The sequence below is a fragment of the Biomphalaria glabrata genome, chromosome 12 (genome assembly GCF_947242115.1).
Source record: "Biomphalaria glabrata chromosome 12, xgBioGlab47.1, whole genome shotgun sequence".
NCBI classification, from domain to species: Eukaryota; Metazoa; Mollusca; class Gastropoda; family Planorbidae; genus Biomphalaria; species Biomphalaria glabrata.
Window position 1 is genome coordinate 17093790 of NC_074722.1, and position 20174 is coordinate 17113963.

At 35.7% G+C, this 20174-nt stretch overlaps 1 long non-coding RNA gene across 1 annotated transcript; it reads left to right on the top strand.

Annotated features, from left to right (window-relative positions):
• The first annotated feature begins 3048 nt into the window (after positions 1-3048).
• LOC106074198 (uncharacterized) lies at positions 3049-7550 on the top strand. Its single transcript, XR_001218897.2, has 2 exons — positions 3049-3448; positions 6754-7550. It is a non-coding gene; the product is annotated as an uncharacterized LOC106074198 (long non-coding RNA).
• Positions 7551-20174: the final 12624 nt, after the last annotated feature.

Sequence of the window (20174 nt, forward strand, 5' to 3'; positions counted from 1 at the left end):
ATTTATAGATTACACTATTCTTACATTTGGTATGCTGTCTCCATTCCGGGAGGACTATATACATTCTATTCATACGCATTCTACTCAAACTAGATGTATACATACTTGCATACTTGCACGCATAAGCGTAGCCAGAAATTATTTCGGGGAGGGGAAAAATTCATATGTGTGTGTGCGTGTGTGTGTACATAATAAATCCCTTCATTCTTTCGGAAGACGCTTATTGTACCATAGAATAGGCTCTTTCTGGAGTTAGAGGAAAAATTGTATACTCCCCGCCATTGCCAGCAAGGGAGGGGGGGGGTGAGCTCCCCCACGTCATGCATTTAGTCATGCTTATTAACCAATGACCTAAATTCTTCCAGTCACTAGTTTTCCTGGCTAGCTCAGGATAATGGATAGCAGGATAATGCACTGTAGATACCTCAGAATATGCATTTTTGTTGGTTTTCAATTCGGAAATAGTACTTGGCGCCGGGGCTTTGCCCCGCGCTGGGGGAGGTCGCATCGCTTTCCTAGACTCCAGGAAGAAACTATTTTTAGGTAGAGTAAACATCTTCCGAAAGAATGAAAGGGTCAGAATTCAGAATGTATTAAAGATTAATAATACACACACACAGAAACATATATATATATATATATATATATATATATATATATATATATATATATATATATATATATATTTAAAATTATATAATTATTTTCTTTTTGGCGGGGGAGGGGAGAAAAAAAATCCCCTCCCCGAAAAAAAATCATGGCTGCGCCTATGCTATGTGATGTATGCAGGTGCTAGCGGTAAACTTAAAAAGAGTAATCTTCTCTTGGTTAATACATTAATTTCTTTTTAGGTCCAGCTTACATGCATAAATACTTAACTTCAGTCACCTAGAGTCGGGGTCGGCAACCTGCGACTCGCGAGCCACATGCAGCTCTTTGGATGTGAAGCTGCGGCTCTTTAGTTCCATACACAAATATTAGTTATTTTATCGAAATATTTTTTAAAATAGTTCTGAATCGTTCAACGAGTATAAGCCACCGATCTATCTCTCAGACACTTGTACTCGCTTTTCATTACACACTTCCCCATTACGCGTCGTCACTGTTGTCTGTCCGTTGGAAGCTCTCAGCCGTCGTCAGATGTTTCTAGGTAGGTTTTAATTCTCATTTGACGCAATACTAATTATCTTGACCACTCGCTTTGGCTGCGACGTTTAGTTTATTGTTTCATCTAAAGAACCGTTTCGTGGTTTCAAAAACAAACCAGAAATCTTGGGAAAAATCAAAGATTTGCCACTATCCGCTAAATCAGTACAAGATAGAATAGCTAAAATTTCCTCAAATGTAACATATTTGCAGGTGGAAGAGATTCAACTTTATTCTGTCTTATCACTTGCTATAGACGAGTCTTGCAACATAAAGACATGGCACAAGTTGCCCATTTTGTCAGGTATATGTTTTCCCAAGGGCTAAAAGAAGAACTTCTAGGATTGAAACCGCTCTCGTGACTAACTAGAGGAGAAGATAGAATGCCGTGCAAAAATATCTTGAAGACAATCGTTTAAATAGTTACTGATGGAGCCAGAATTATGACAGGAAAAATAAATGAGCAACAACAATTCGTCGGAGCAAAGTAAACCGCGAAATTCTTACGTTTCACTGAATTATACACCAAGAAGTGCCCAAAACATTTCTGGCCGAAATATAGTTGAAGTAATGAGTTAGGTAATCAAGGCTTTTAACAGCGAAATGTTACTTTGTGGTGGATATAACAGAGAAATTAAAGAAGATAAATCTAAAACTGCAAGAAAAGGAAAACCCAGCCTATGTTTTTGGTAGAACAATCGGTTGGTTTTGAAGAAAAATTTATTCTTTTTTGCAGAATATATTCAGAGCGGTAAGTTACTTCATTTTCAATGTCTAAAACAGTATCACGATAAAGTCAGTGCAACTTTTGACACGAATTACTTCAGTACAGTTATAAACAAATCAGAATGAATTCCATGATAGATTTGAGCTATTCAAAACCAACAAAACCATTCTAGCATTCTTAGTTAATCGTCTCAACACAAATAGTAACGAAATCCATATTAAGACTAAGACTGCTTTATTGATCCTTACGGAAATTTGTTGTGATTACAAGGACTCGTTTCTCATATAAAGACAACACAACAGAAAAATACACATAAATACAACAGACAACATAAAGAGTTCATTCAGCGACTACACACAGTTTCATGTTCCCTGATCAATGAGTGTCTGTGATAGAGTCTGACCGAGTAAGGTACGAACGAGTTTTTGTACGTTCTTGTTTTGATACATTAGGAATTAATTCTGGATCTCTAGAAATGCAATTAATCGATTTAAAAAGTAAAGTGTTGTGGAGTGTAAAATTTACAGATTTGAAAAGCTAGGTGGAAATGTTGGAGGTCCAGAACTGTATGTACGTAACGCAACAAGAGTGGACAGCTTTAAAAGGAATGCCGCGAGTTAATTCGGCGCATGGAATAATTTTCCAGAATACTAGTCAGGTGAAGAAGTTGGCATTTGGATTGATTTGACTATCTTTGGATCAACATATTTGCGCGAGCAAGCGTTCTCTTGCAGGAATAGAATGAAAAGTAAAGTAAGAAACCAACTAACAAATGAAAATTTAGAGTCGTGTTTGAAACTTAAAACAAGCTATGAGTCAAATTTATCCCAACTTTCTAAAACCAAAGCCATCGCTCCAATTGAATTGGTTTTGCTCAATTGTTTGTTATTAAAGTTAGTGTTGTAAGTAAATTTTAAACTTCTTTATTTGTTACCGAAATAAAAAAAAACAACTTTTTGACAGTGACATATATCTAATTTGTTGTTAAAAACACTACTTATATTTGAATTAAATTATATGTAGTTGTTGTTGTATTTTTTTCATAAAAAAATAAATTGTGTGCGTACTATTTATTTTTGGCAAGGAAAAAATGTTGTGGCTCTTTAAAAAATTTACATTTTGTAAATTATAATTTTGGCTCTTCCGACTCAAAAGGTTGCCGACCCCTGACCTAGAGAAACTAAACGAGAACACGTGTCTGGATGTATTTCCAAACTAATAGATTATTTCCATTTTCTTAGAAATTGTCTATTACAACTAATTAGCTGAACAAGGAAATAAACCAAAAGGACTAAAAATACATTTCTAAAAACAATTAATAAAAAAAAAAAAAGAAAAGGGCCCGGCTATAATCATGTGACTAAAGTGACATGTGTATATAAAGATTGATTAGAGTATTGTTGACAGATTCAGCCCTACTGTAAACTAAGGTAACAGACTGAACCGAGCTCTTAACGTCATAATGAAGTCACTGTTAATGTGTACATTCTTCCTCCTGTGCATTGGCCAGTTAATGACACCTACCGATGGAAGTGTTATTGGCAGGTGTTGGGACACCTGGAGCCGATGTTCAACGTAAAGTATAGATCTTTTTTTTTCTATGTATTTTTATGACAATGTTCCAAAATTCAGTTCGCTGGTCAAGAGTGCAGACAAGTCTACTTTTGGGAAGTCTATCGCACAATCTAACTCTAACTTCAAGTTGGGTGTTAAATAGTTTAAAGCTAATGGACTCATTGTGCATGGCCATAGACATAAATAAATATAGACTGGCCGATAAAAGAGTTTTATGAAACGAAAATTTGTGACTTGCAATTTTGTGTACTTTATTATACAGCAGTATAGTTTTGTTTAATCTCTAAGACTGAAGATCATGCAACTTTTCAGAATTTGGAAATCCGACAACAATAGATATACATGTTTTCAAGTTACATGAAGTTATTTCCTTTTTCCAGTCTATATTTATATATGTCTATGTGCATGACATTTTATCAGCAGATAACTCTGCTACTCAAAAGGGAGATACTAAAATAAAGTATTAATCTTGAGATGTCATCATCATCATCATCAAACTCCATTTGAGTGAGGGCTTGAGAGGCTCAAATCCTCTCTTGCAAAAGCCCTGGACAGAAACCCTGCTGTCTTGCGTAGTACATAAATGTCGCCATACAGGTCGAGAATTTCGGGTTTCCCAGACCTGTCGAGACGGAGATCAGCAAGTCTGGGTCAGTCAAACAGAATATGAGGCACGGTTTCCTCTTCTTCCCCGCAGCGGGGACACCGTGAATCAAAATTTGGCCATAGTAGCAAGAAATGTGAGCCAACAGGACAATGGTCTGTCTTCCACTGTGCTATAATAGCTTGCTCAGGCCTGGACAGCCTGCACCACGGGGAAGTGCGGACAGGGCGCCTCATGCGCTCCCAGACTCCACGGGCTTTTTGGGACTTGTCCCAGCACTAAAACCACTTTTCCATTTTTGATTTATGGATGATAGCCAGGGCTTGATGAAAGCTTACAGCCTGTTCAATGGGTGGAATTTGCCCGCACTGGTGGGCCAAGGAGTCAGCAATAGTGTTGCCAGTCACACCTTTGTGACTCGGTACCCACTGCATTATTACAGGGGTGCCATAGCGTTGTTTGATGTTATGTGAAGCGATGATGACAGTGTTGATATTGGGGGGGAATGGTCCGGGGCTTTGCAAAGCCTGTAGTACAGAATTTGAGTCAGTGACCACAACAATCTGTGTTGCCCTCAAATGTCCCTCGCCGAGTTGAGAGTCAATGACTTTTAAGGCTTCACAGACTGCCATGGTCTCCGCATCAAAACTGCAAACACTACCACATGGTCCAAAGATTTTGACTGAGTAAGAGCCAAGAAAGTCTATGCAGGCTCCATAGCATGCTCTTCCAGAATCTATTGATGCCGACCCATCAGTATATGCAAAAATAGCACTGGGCTTGAAGGTATTAATGGTCTTCAGAGCTAGGATTTGAAGGTTGTTAGATGAACGACTTAGCTTAGTGGCATTAGAGTCTACTAGTTTCAAGCGTATGTCTGGGGTCGTTGGGCGACACCAAGGGGGAAGGGGATAAAAGCGTTGAATGTTTTGTCGGTTGGTGGAGAGGCCAGCTTTATCAGATAAGTCTAGTGGCATGATGCATAAAAGACTGCATTTGGATACGTCTTCTGCATCTTCAACCATCCACTAGTGTTCTAGCAGGGAGGTATTCATCTTGAGATGTAGAGATTTTCAGTTATGTAAGAAAAAAAAAGTAAAATAGCTATCTTTTTGGCGTATCCGGTGTACAAAGTAAATGAAGGGTTGACAAGCTAAGTGTTTTTTCTTTTATTTTCTCAACGTGTTCTCCCAGCGGAATCAAACCTTTCTGAGCTCTGCGTTTTTTGTAGCACAAAATCATTTCTATATGGAACAAAACTTTGAATTATAACTTATTTCTTCTTTACAAACAACGAGCAACTAGCTAGCGATAATAAAGGTGAGTTAGTCTAGTACGTAGATCACTTGCCACGTACTGAGATAGAGTTAAAAGTAGAGCTCAGTTCTTTTTTTATTTATTAGGTAACCCTGAAGTTATATTTAGCGTCCTTGACATTGATTAAATTATTGCAAGTTTCCAATATTCTGGTTTTATTCAGCTCGTACATCAACTCCAATGATAAGTGTTTCGATAGGTGGCCTAAGATAAATGTTTTGATAGGTGGCCTATGATAAGTGTTTTGATATATGACCAATGACAAGTGTTTTGATAGGTGACCTATGATAAGTGTTTTGATAGGTGACCAATGATATGTGCTTTGATAGGTGGCCTATGATAAGTGTTTTGATAGGTGACCAATGATATGTGCTTTGATAGGTGGTCTATGATAAGTGTTTTGATAGGTGGCCTATGATAAGTGCTTTGATAGGTGGCCTATGATAAGTGTTTTAATAGGAGGTCAATCATTGTGGGTTTGATTAGAGAAATATGAAATTTTAGAAATCTCAAGTTCAAGTTCTCAAAGCTGTAATGAACATGATATTAAACCTGAGGACTTCCTTTTATTTTCAGCTGTTTTGTAAAATCAATAACAGCTCATGCATTACACAAGGGATTCGAAAAGAATTAGAATATTTGTAAACCAAAATGTTTTTTTGAAGTATTTGTAACGAATGTGATTCAGGTAGAAATGTACGTGTCACTTAATGTGTCAGTGTGACTTACCCTTATGGCTCGCCTACGAGTTTGTTACACAAACTCCTTTTGTTTAATTTATTTGAGTAGGAAATAAAGGAAATGTAATCTTTGAATATTAAATACAATCTTAAGGATATTCTACGCATCTCTGTTTAATTTATCGTAGCATCCATCCATTTCAGAGGCCTACAACCCTTGGAGGGCTTTGGTCTGCCTCAACACATCACTCCATTCAGTCTTTCCTCTCCATGTCATTTCTCATAGCACAGTGTTATATTTTGTTGGTCGAAATTTAGAAGTTCATCTTTAAACCAGATCCCAGAAGAAATAGTTTCAAATATCTCTTGAAGAACAAAAGCAGTTTCGACTTAAGGTTTAAAAGTTTGTTTTTCTTTCTTTATATTTATGTCGAATTTTTTTTTTTTTTTTTACAATTAATGATTATTATATCCCGAAAAGCCCCCCAACCTCGCCTCCTTTGCAGGATGGCAGCGGGCAGGGTTCGAACCGGAGACCCTCGAGACAACAATCCAGAGCACAAACCACACGTCAGTGATGATAAACTCGGGTAACAACGTAATTTCGTTCATTGCGCGAGCTTTCTCTCCTGAATGACTTTCCCTTCAAATGTTCAAATGTGATGACATGTATAAATTGTGTCCATCTTTGTTTTGACATGTAGGTGGAGCAGGTGGTTTACAGGTCGAGTCTGGCTTACGTGTGACGGAAAGTGCCGAGAACTGGGCAAGAGAGGTGGCAACTGTGTGATGACTCCATCTACTTGCCCTCTGTCAAGCGAAGCCTTCCAATGTCAGTGTTACGCATGACCTGCACTCACGTGACTTTTCTCTAATAGAAAGGAGAAACGCATGACACTTCATTTCTATTGATCAAAGACACTACAGTTTTTGTTTTTACATTTTAATCTTACAAAGTATATACACTACTAAATCTTTGGATGATTGTTTATATCTAATGGAATGTTGAAATTAATATATTTCCATTAATCTATGAGTTTGAATAGTATGTATTTTTTATATTGTATATGTAACATTCTAAATGTATATTACTAACCAATATCAGAATAGCTTTTAGACACAATGGAGATAGGCTTAAAAAAACTTGATCTTCTTTTTGCTTATTTTTAAAGAACTCGTTTTCTATTCCCTGGACTTTCCGTAGTGGAGAATTTCTTATCCTGTGGTCAGAGAGGTCAAGGTTGTAGTAACACATTTTGTAACAGTATTTCATTGATCGGAGTCATCAACCAACGTACTGTTTCTTCAGTATTGTCTAATAGAACTAAAAATTATCTTGAGATAAATATGCATTGGAATGTATTCATCAAGCTTCTTTGTAAAGCGCCAATATGCTCCACTAGATGTCACATTGTGTCTGTTATGTATATTCTTCTAATATTATTTAATTCAACGTTCCATATAATAAGCACAAGAATAGTAAAAGACGTTTTGTTCATTGTATCTGTCGTTGTTTCTTTGTCACCTCTTAGAGCTGGTAGTTTTAAATGAATTTAATTTATTTTGATGTAGTGAAAAGAAAAAAGGTTTAATATTATTACTGCAATAAGTAGGAAGCTTAATGAATCGACATAACCAATTATTATGAAGCAAAATAAAAAAAAAAAAAATCCAACAATATTATCTATGAAGTATTTAATAGCATTCCTGCAACAAAGTGTAGTAATAGATCTAGCTTCACCCGCTCTCCCTTCGTGGAGGGGGGGGGGGGGGTCGGCCGAGTGGGGTGGGGGCAATCGCCCCTACTAGTTCCCCCCCCCCCCCCGGATCCGCCAGTGGCTTCACCCAGTTATTGTAACTGTCGATATAATATCTGAATATATCTGAGAAATATATGAGTAGAAAACTTCTAAATAAAAAAAATATCTGGGTTTACTCTTGTCTGCACCTATGCTCCTGTCAATTAAAAGTATGAAATGATTGGGTAGACTAACAATGATATATAGCTGACAAGCAAGACTTTAGTTCTCCACTATTCTCAAAAGAAGAATGGAGTAATTAAATGTAATAATTGACTGCCTCAAAGTGTAGCCAATAAGAAAATTGATTAAAAAAAAAGAAATATGAATGTCTTTGATATGAAAATGTGTCAAACATGAAAGTGTTAATAAACAAATAACAATAGTGTTGTAACTCCTCTCCCGAGCCACACTGATGGTGCACATTACAGCAGTAGAAGACATGTTTAGACAGGAAGAAGGACTGTTGTGGATCCGGCTAAAGTAATGGAAGTCTGTCTTGACTCGAGAGAACGTCCTTTGTGCTATCTATCAACTGTGTTGAGGACCTGGGGCGGCACTGGCAAGTGTGTCGGTTGTCTGTATTGGTATGTAGGTAGGAAAGGACTGGTGTCACTTGAGATAGGACACTCTGGGACTTGATGGCTGAAGTCCATGCCTGTTTGTACTGTAAATAAATACCTAGTTTAGTGTTACCTCCTGTCTTTCGTTGAGTGCCTGCCTTAGAGTTACAACAATTGGTGTCGAAGTGGGATTTGGGCAGCTCAACGAAAGGACAGAATGACAACGCTTAGGAAGCTAGATGAACTTAGCTGTAAACAGTTAAAAGAGGAGCTCCGAGCCAGAGAGCTGATGATCTTCTGCGCCAAAGAAAAGATGAGAGCCAGTCTTCGACAGAACCTGGTTGATGAAGGGGAGGATGCCGAAACCTACCTGTTTGAGGTAGAATCAGATATCGGCGAGCTTCTGAAAACCATGAAAGACTCACTAAAAGACATGTACGACTCGATGCGTGAAGAAATGAATCATTCTATGGACAAACTGATACGTAAAGTGCAAGGCCAGATCAATCCTTTAAGAGAGAGAAGTCCAACATCATTCAACAACAATTCATAACTGTACTGATAGTTACAACGAATGAGTCTATCTTAACAAGAAGCACACAGATGAACAGAAAGAGACAGTAGAAGCAATAGAAGAAGTCTGCCGAAGCAGGACGTTTTGGCGCCGCCGTTTTGGCGCGAAATACATTATGTACGTTTATTGTATTATTTCTTTTAAAAGAATTATTCATATCTATGTTTTGCATGAGTGTTTGTGTTAAGACATATTTTTCACGTACTAATTGTAAATGTGTGTTTGTGTTTCACATCATTTTCATTTTGGCTTGTTTATGTGTGTTTATTAAGAGGCACACTTTTATTTCAAAAAGGTTTTTTAAGATATTACTTTAAAATAAAAAAAAAATAAAAATAAAAAAATGAAACGATGAAAGACTAAAAATTGATGCAATTATTTGTTTGCATTAACATTGGTTTGTTTAATGACTGTATGATATCTCCAGCTATACATACCAAACACTTGCTAATAAAAAAAATTTGCTGAACGGTGTTAGAATTCATACTATACATACAATATTATGGTAGAGTGAAATAAACATTGTTATAAAAGCTACGTGCTTATTAAATTATCGTCAAATGATATATCGCGCCAAAACGTCCCGTCGCCAAAACGGCTCGCGCCAAAGCGTCCAGTCGCAAAACGGCGGCGCCAAAACGGCGGCGCCAAAACGTCACGTACCGGAAGTCTGCTATGCGACTGAAACTTTTGCTGTACCTGCTTTGAGTACCACAACGAACTAGACAGATCAAAGACAACTTTGGGCCTGTGTCCAAGCCTGTCGCTTTGGATCTTAAAGGCCTCAGTCTATCGTCCAGTGTCTATGAAGAGACCTCGAAGCTTGATAACTGCTACCAGGAGTTAAACAAGAAGTAGACATGCGGTGCTTCACGAATAGAATGCAAATGTCAAGAAACCCATCTGTCAGGTTTAGGAGTTATTTGTGTTGTTATCTAGCTGTACACAATTAAGCTCCCGGGATTCAACCTGACATAGACATCACTCACACACAGTCGTACATAGAGTAACCAACTATGTGGATAGTTTAAATAACAAAAAAAAATGAATTTAATTGTATGATACTGATATATGTATATGTACATTCTTATGATAAAATAATGAATAGATAATAGATATATATAATATATATTGTTGTAACTCTCTAAGGCAGGCACTCAACTCAACATATAGTAATAGTTACTAGTTAGACTTGGACGTCTGCTATAAAGTCACAGGGAGTAATATGTCTTAAGTTCTAAGAGTCCTACTTCATACCAGAACACAGAACAGACCACCGACACACTTCCCAGTGTCGCTCCAGGTCTCCCACACAGTTTCCTAGTATCACACAGGACAGCACTCAGCACCAGACTGTTCAGACTCCCATGACTTTTAGCCGGCTCACAACAGTCCTTCTTCCTGTCTCAATATGTCTTTCACTAGTCGTGTTCAGTAGTGCTCAGATGCGCACCATTAGTGTAGCGCGGGAGCGGGGTTACAACAATATATATATAGATAGATATTAATCAATAATTCACATAAGCACCTTGCTACTGCTAGCAACTGACATCACAATACTGCCAACATCGGCAATAATAAAGTTATACCTCAGATGATCCCAACTGATAACAATGATGCGTAGCGGCCTGACACCCAAAGCCGTCAATGATCGCCGATCTGACAATAACACTCAAGACTGTAATATATATATATATATATTTCTAAGACGACAAGCAACGCCCACACTGGCATAGGATCAAGCTCAGCACCTACAACTCCAACACGAAAAAAACACAAAACTCAACTTCTACTCTCAAACTACAAATAGTGACAACATCATACAACGTACAATAAGAGATATCACACTCGAAGTAACTCACTCTAAACAGGGGTCCAAAAATCCTACTGAATATTAAGTCCAAGGAACTAGTACAGAGTCCAGACTATTAATCATTTACGGTTACGGACCAACACACCGTCCGTTACAACCAAATTCAGAGAGTGAACTGCCTCATGACAAAGAATGACCAATAAATGTCACAGGACTTTGTTTAGTAAACAGAGTTGGGAGAAAGCAAAAGTCACTTGTCTGAACTAGTAAACAGAGTTGGTTGGGAGAAAGCAAAAGTCACTTGTCTGAACTAGTAAACAGAGTTGGGAGAAAGCAAAAGTCACTTGTCTGAACTAGTAAACAGAGTTGGTTGGGAGAAAGCAAAAGTCACTTGTCTGAACTAGTAAACAGAGTTGGGAGAAAGCAAAAGTCACTTGTCTGAACTAGTAAACAGAGTTGGGAGAAAGCAAAAGTCACTTGTCTGAACTAGTAAACAGAGTTGGGAGAAAGCAAAAGTCACTTGTCTGAACTAGTAAACAGAGTTGGGAGAAAGCAAAAGTCACTTGTCTGAACTAGTAAACAGAGTTGGTTGGGAGAAAGCAAAAGTCACTTGTCTGAACTAGTAAACAGAGTTGGTTGGGAGAAAGCAAAAGTCACTTGTCTGAACTAGTAAACAGAGTTGGGAGAAAGCAAAAGTCACTTGTCTGAACTAGTAAACAGAGTTGGGAGAAAGCAAAAGTCACTTGTCTGAACTAGTAAACAGAGTTGGGAGAAAGCAAAAGTCACTTGTCTGAACTAGTAAACAGAGTTGGGAGAAAGCAAAAGTCACTTGTCTGAACTAGTAAACAGAGTTGGGAGAAAGCAAAAGTCACTTGTCTGAACTAGTAAACAGAGTTGGGAGAAAGCAAAAGTCACTTGTCTGAACTAGTAAACAGAGTTGGGAGAAAGCAAAAGTCACTTGTCTGAACTAGTAAACAGAGTTGGGAGAAAGCAAAAGTCACTTGTCTGAACTAGTAAACAGAGTTGGTTGGGAGAAAGCAAAAGTCACTTGTCTGAACTAGTAAACAGAGTTGGGAGAAAGCAAAAGTCACTTGTCTGAACTAGTAAACAGAGTTGGTTGGGAGAAAGCAAAAGTCACTTGTCTGAACTAGTAAACAGAGTTGGGAGAAAGCAAAAGTCACTTGTCTGAACTAGTAAACAGAGTTGGGAGAAAGCAAAAGTCACTTGTCTGAACTAGTAAACAGAGTTGGGAGAAAGCAAAAGTCACTTGTCTGAACTAGTAAACAGAGTTGGGAGAAAGCAAAAGTCACTTGTCTGAACTAGTAAACAGAGTTGGGAGAAAGCAAAAGTCACTTGAAAATTTTGAGGGATCTGATTAGTACTGTCTTGCCGCTACTTGTTACGCTGGTGCACAAAAGTCGCTGCAGAAAAAAGTCCATTTAATAAATGTGCGTAATATTTACATACAACTGCATTATTAGACTTTATAATTCAACATTCATGTTTTCTTTTAATTTTACCAGTCAGTTGACCAGAAAAAAAAATCTGTAACTTATATTTATATTTCTTTTGAACATTTCTTGTACATTTTATAAATATTGTAATAACTGAAGTTGGGCAACTCAACGAGGACATAGATGTTTATTTACACGAGGACATCACAAACACAAAGGACATCTGCCTTGAGCACAGCATCTCCATATTGGCTCTTTCCTTGTGCGGAAATCGTTTGTCTCCTAATGTCAACACCGACTTGTTTAGTCACAGATAGTGCGCACCTTCTTTCTGCACTATCTTGGATGGCGGTGCGCATGGCAAAGTCATAACAATATATTTTACTTAGTAATAATTTTTTTCAAATATGTGTGCCAGTCATTTTAATCTAGTTATCTCTATTATGTCTCTGTGTAAGTCCATTTTTTTTACTGTGTCTGTATCTCTATAATGTCTATATATAATTCATTTTGTTTTCTAATATGTCTGTATCTCTATTATGTCTATCTGTAAGTCCAATTTTTTTCTAATTTGTCTGTCAGTCTAATCTAGTTATCTCTATTATGTCTATCTGTAAGTCCATTTTTTTTTCTAATGTTTGTGTCTGTCATTTAAAATCTAGTTATCTCTATTATGTCTATCTGTAAGTCCATTTTTTTCCTAATGTGTCTGTCAGTCTAATCTAGTTATCTCTATTATGTCTTTTTGTAAGTCCTTTTTTTCTAATCTGTGTGTCAGTCATTTAAAATCTAATTATCTCTATTATGTCTATCTGTAAGTCCATTTGTTTTCTAATGTGTGTCAGTCATTTAAAATCTAGTTATCTATATTATGTCTATCTGTAAGTCCATTTTGTTTCTAATATGTCTGTCAGTCTAATCAAGTTATCTATATTATGTCTATCTGTAAGTCCATTTTGTTTCTAATATGTCTGTCAGTCTAATCTAGTTATCTCTATTATGTCTATCTGTAAGTCCATTTTTTTCTAATGTGTCTGTATCTCTATAATGTCTATCTGTAAGTCAATTTTGTTTCTAATATGTCTGTCAGTCTAATCTAGTTATCTATATTATGTCTATCTGTAAGTCAATTTTGTTTCTAATATGTCTGTCAGTCTAATCTAGTTATCTCTATTATGTCTATCTGTAAGTCCATTTGTTTTCTAATGTGTCTGTCAGTCTAATCTAGTTATCTCTATTATGTCTTTCTGTAAGTCCATTTGTTTTCTAATGTGTCTGTCAGTCTAATCTAGTTATCTCTATTATGTCTATCTGTGAGTCCATTTGTTTTCTAATGTGTCTGTCAGTCTAATCTAGTTATCTCTATTATGTCTTTCTGTAAGTCCATTTGTTTTCTAATGTCTGTGTCAGTCATTTAAAATCTAGTTATCTCTATTATGTCTATCTGTAAGTCCATTTGTTTTCTAAAGTCTGTGTCAGTCATTTAAAATCTAGTTATCTCTATTATGTCTATCTGTAAGTCCATTTGTTTTCTAATGTCTGTGTCAGTCATTTAAAATCTAGTTATCTCTATTATGTCTATCTGTAAGTCCATTTGTTTTCTAATGTCTGTGTCAGTCATTTAAAATCTAGTTATCTTTATTATGTCTATTTGTAAGTCCATTTGTTTTCTAAAGTCTGTGTCAGTCATTTAAAATCTAGTTATCTCTATTATGTATATCTGTAAGTCCATTTTGTTTCTAATATGTCTGTCAGTCTAATCTAGTTATCTCTATTATGTCTATCTGTAAGTCCATTTGTTTTCTAATGTGTGTGTCAGTCATTTAAAATCTAGTTATCTCTATTATGTCTATCTGTAAGTCCATTTGTTTTCTAATGTGTGTGTCAGTCATTTAAAATCTAGTTATCTTTATTATGTCTATCTGTAATTGCATTTTTTTCTAATGTGTCTGTATCTCTATAATATCTATTCGTAAGTCCATTTTTTTTCTAATGAGTCTGTCTGTCATTTTAATCTAGTTATCTCTATTATGTCTATCTGTAAGGTTGCTCGAACCTCCAAGACGTCTTCATTTTCTAATGTGTGTGTCAGTCATTTAAAATCTAGTTATCTCTATTATGTCTATCTGTAAGTCCATTTTCTTTTCTAATGTGTGTGTCAGTCATTTTAATCTAGTTATGTCTTCTGTAAGTTTTTTTTATTCTAAGTCTTTTTCTTTGTCAATGATAATGTTTATAATATTTTAGTAGACCTAATTTTGTACTGCTGACTGCTTATGGGCTCCTAGAGTAGTTTATTATGTTCTGATGCTAAAAAAAAAAATAAAAACACGATACGCGCACACAGGCGGTGACTGTGCTGTCTGCATCTGGACTCTGTGGTGTGGCGCTTGCAAGGTATAAGTGATAGGTATGTCTTTAATTTTTTTTTTTTTAATATGTTTTTATTTGTAAGTTATCATAATTCACAAGTATTAAATCATAAACAATTGAAAAGTGATTAACCTAAAAATATAATAACAGTAATAGAATTATTTTTTAATATCAAAGACATACTACCTAACCAATGAACCCCCTAAAGACAGAAAAATGATACAAGTATACTCTACTCCAGAACAATCAACACAATATCAGATATCCCTGACCCCCAACACCCTATTTCTGAAAAACTACATGAGCATTATACAGGTATATGAAAATCAAACTAGATAATTCTCTACCCTAAAGTCCATTATTTTCCTAAATGTTAATTCCAAGTGATTAGGATCAAACACCTTATTATTATGTAGACATTTGAGCCAGGTAGCCCAAACAAGATTCCTGTATTCGAAAACAATAATCAAGTTAAAGTTATGTATCATTTTATTTTTTAGTTTTGGCAGCTTGTTTAAAATAATAGACAAGTTAACATTTACATAATTGCCACAGTTTGCTTCCAATAGGTCCATTACAGTACTTCTATATGTCTTTTATAGTATTTTGGTTTGAAAGCACCGTTGGTTTCCCTCCACCCCTGTTTTGCTTTCAGTTTCGCCTTCTTAAATAAGGTCGCTCGAACCTCTAAGACGTCTTCATTTTCTATTCATTGTTGAATTTTTCATTCGCCTTAAAACTTTTCGTTTAATTAGTTTAAACAAAAAGGAATTCGTTTCTTATAATTTTACGGATATTTAGTTCAGGGGAGTGAGTTCGAACAGCACTTCTGTTAAAGTGCTGATTACGGATAGACTGCCTTATGTTTCACCAAGACAAATAATTTGACATAAACGTAAACACGACTGGGATTGTATCCGCAATGTTCACAGAATGCGACAACATATGTTCCGGAAGCTAAAAATCAGCACTAGCAAAACCTGTCTTCGAGGAGCATCACCAGAGAATGCCGATAATGTCCTTTAAATCTACATATTCGAACAAGACACTAGTCAAGAAGCACTTCTATACTTCTATAGTAGAAATTCTATATGGAGAACTACCTGATCTGGAAACCAGAATATGTTTACCAAGGGACATCATATCAGGTATACGCTAAAAAGCGTATATTAGTTGCGCTAAAAACCTGCATTTTAACCTCTGTAGTGCGCGCTTGATGTTTTCATTTAATGTTCAATAGTTGTATCGAAATGTATAGAAAGTAGTTTGAATTGGGTGTATTTCGTTGTCAAGAATATTGTGTGTGTTTAGGTCACGCTTAGTTTCCGTATTGCTTTGCAGTGGAGAGAGCCTTTAAGCTTCTTACGCAACAGTCATCTGTTTATCCGTTTTAACTGCATGTAATGACATAGCTTTAGGAAATAGGTTGATCTTTCGGTACGGGGGTCGCTAATGAAAATTTCCTTGATGTAGCGGTATAGCTAGATCTATGTTTTCTTTAAGGAGGAATAGTGTTGTTTTCTCGTGATTGTGTCTAGAGTTGTTCGTTGTATCCGAAGCTGTCAATCCGTAGGACAGAGATAGGGTGTCCGTGTACATGTGTGTTATTTGCGTAAGTACTAGTGCAATCTTTAATATCCGTGATTCAGTGATTCCTCCTATGTGAAACCATTTGTTATTTGTACTTGACTTATTATTAAATATTGTGCTAGTTGAACAATTGTTGATTACTCATTAACTGTTCCGTTTGAATGATCTTCTATTCGATGTTCAGTTTCATGCAACTAGATATGCTGTTACTCGCAATCAAATCTATAGCGTGTGTGCTATGATGTGTGTGTGTGTGAATGTGTGTGTTTATATGGAGACTGTGATAGGTGGTATTGTGGTTACTTGGTCTTAGTTAGGGGAGACAACTCCAAAAACGTGAGACTGAAAAGAAGTGTTAGATTTTGTCAAATTTTTTTTTTTTTACTAACTTGATTTTGTTTATATTATAAAAAAGATTATTATTGCACACAAGGAAGCTAGTCCAGATATTTGTAGTCTAGTGGTGAAGAGATATTACGCCTACAACGTTGTAGTTGTCATGAGGCTAAGTAGGCCTACGCTTGAACTGGGTTTGCACGGAAAACCTTTTCTTAGATACCCTCTCCCCCACTGGTCCACAAAGTAGATTGGACCAAAGCGCTCTGAGCATGCTATAAGCATGAAAGTAGCGCTATATATAAGCTATAATTTATTTGACCAGTAACACCATTGTGCACTAGAAATAAAACGTATGCACCGAATACAATACTGCATTTGAGTGTTATAGTCAATATATCATTCAACTATAGGAGAGTCATACACTCAATATTACTTCCAGTAGTCTTCTCATTGTTTACAGTTTGAGTGTTAAGTTTCAATAAAAAAAAAATAGAATAACAGAATACAATAACATAGAATAAAACATATCAAACCCCGCTGGTAGGGGTTTAAACTAAAAACTCCTTTGGCTATGCTCATAGCTTTTTGAGTGCGTAATGCTTTTTTTTATATTGAAGATGTATTTTTAGCTTCAAACCCAGCTGAAGAGGGGTTTAAACTCAAAACTCCTTTGGCTACGCTCACACAATTTTAAATATGTAATTTGCTTTTGATATTGAAGAGGGGTTTATCGTAAATTTTGGAGAGGGGTTTAAAATCAAAATCTTCCTTGGAATTTTTGGATTGTAGTTTGCATTTTTTTGTTTTATAGAAGAGGGGGATTTAAATTCGAAACCCCTGGTAGGGTTTCAAACTCAAAACCCCTGGTAGGGGGTTTCAAAATTCAAACCCCTGGTAGGGGTTTTCAAACTCAAAACCCCCTGGTATGAGGTTTTAAACTCAAAACCCCTTGGTAGGGGGTTTTAAACTCAAAATCCCCTTGGCTGTGTTTGGGCAAGTGATGGTTTAGTATTAAAATTTCCCCTAAAATAAACAAAATTAAAGCAAAAGATCAGTCACTAAACTCCGACACCCCCCCCCCCGCTTCTCGTTTAATGTTCTGTCTACTTGTAGTGATTACACGAGGTCTGAGTGTGCTGTGTTACTTTCTTTCACAAGATGTATGTCAGTGAGAAAGTAGATTCAAAGATTTACTTGAAGTAGAACAATAACAAGTTTGGAATTAGACGTTTAGTGTACGCATTGAAAGGAAGTCAATAGTGAGAATGTTATAGTGACATTATAATTATTAGTTTATAAAAAATACGTTTAGCAATTTTTATCGGTATAGTTTTTAACTCCAAATCGAAAATAATATTCCTCCGAAGTGACTTATCTTTCAGAACTGAAGAAGTGCGTTGTCAGGGTATACTGTTCGAAGCAGTAGGATATAGTTGTTGATTTTTATTTGATATTTTATAAATTGGATCCAAAAAGTTGGTTTAAACAGAAACTTACAGGACTATTATGGATGAGAGCCCAGTTCGAAGTTTTTCGAAGCTTGGTAGTAAACAGATATAAGACGACATATATTCTTACTGCAGACTAGATATAGATCTCTATTATTTTGATAAAGGAAGTTTTAATAATCTTGTACATCTCTTTTTGAAGCATTTGTGTAACCTGGTTTGTTATTCTGATGAATCTCCATTGAAAACAAACAAATAACAACATAAGTATAGACCATTCCAAGTTTTGTCAATCCTAAACATTACCTAAACATTGATTGTTGACTGACTTCTAGGAAGTCACAGTTCTAGACCTTACCTAAACATTGATTGTTGACTGACTTCTAGGAAGTCACAGTTCTAGACCTTACCTAAACATTGATTGTTGACTGACTTCTAGGAAGTCACAGTTCTAGACCTTACCTAAACATTGATTGTTGACTAACTTCTAGGAAGTCACAGTTCTAGACCTTACCTAAACATTGATTGTTGACTGACTTCTAGGAAGTCACAGTTCTAGACCTTACCTAAACATTGATTGTTGACTAACTTCTAGGAAGTCACAGTTCTAGATCTTCTGTGGAATATTTATGGAAAATAAACAGTGACGACAAAAACAATTACAAGTGGCTGAAATTAGGTCAACTAAAAATAACAAATGTGTTTGTGTTAACAGTAATAGAGTAGGTAACTCTTCATGCGTAATAGCCGTTGTCTACTAGGTGAGTTCCTTTTAACACTTACTCAAATGATACATGCATTAGTGAGCTATTAAAGTTAAACTTAATTTGCATGCAAATACCTAAGCAAATAAAGAGCGTTTTATTAAGGGGCTCTCGATACAAGCTATGAATGACGACGTCATTCAATCAGAAATTACAAATGTTAGGGTCATCCTTCAATTATTTTTTTTTAAATAACTGTGCAAAAAAAATTACATTCATTACTTTAATTTTGGTGTCTGCTTTGGGAGATGTTTTCAACTAAATCTAAATCTTAATCTTCTAGCTTTTACATGAACAGTAGAATTTTAAAAATGTCCACAATACCAGAGTTCAAGTTTAATCATGAATGATTAAAACAAAGAGCTGCATGAATCATAACTTCATACAGTACCAAGTATAACTTGATTTTACTGCGTGAATACAACTTTATTTACTTTCTGAGTTATAACTCTACACACATGTTATAGAGATTCAACTAAGAGTTTTTGTTCACGTTTATTCTATGTTTCATAACTCCATCGCTCTCATTTCCTTTCCTACTATATTTCTAGAAACTAAGACAAGAAAAATGTTCAAACATGTGAGCCTAGAAACTGAGCGTAATCTACATCCTAGCTTAAAGTCCAAACACCAAGGCGTAGAAATCAATGAAATGATTATATGAGATTTTCACCAGACTTGTAAACATTGACCACTCAGATAGTTAGCTGAATACTTAACATAATCCTACAAAGTAGGTCAAGGTCAAGTCTTGTAAACTACAAAACACTCACCTCAAGTGGATACTCTAGCTAACTGGTGTATAGGGAAACGCGCAGACTGTACTATTTACTTCGCTATTGTTGTGTAAATAACAAATACTACTCTTCTAATTGTTGTGTAAATAACAATTACTACTCTTCTAATTGTTGTATAAATAACAAATACTACTCTTCTAATTGTTGTATAAATAACAGATACTACTCTTCTAATTGTTGTGTAAATAACAAATACTACTCTTCTAATTGTTGTATAAATAACAAATACTACTCTTCTAATTGTTGTATAAATAACAAATACTACTCTTCTAATTGTTGTATAAATAACAGATACTACTCTTCTAATTGTTGTGTAAATAACAATTACTACTCTTCTAATTGTTGTATAAATAACAAATACTACTCTTCTAATTGTTGAATAAATAACAGATACTACTCTTCTAATTGTTGTATAAATAACAGATACTACTCTTCTAATTGTTGTGTAAATAACAAATACTACTCTTCTAATACACTTTCAAAGTGATTTGATTATGCCATACGTCTCCTTCATCAATAAACTGACAAATATCAAATAGACATTCAGAGGAAATTCCAATTATATTATAGCATTACAGAGTCCCAGGAAGACAAACAAATATATTAATACT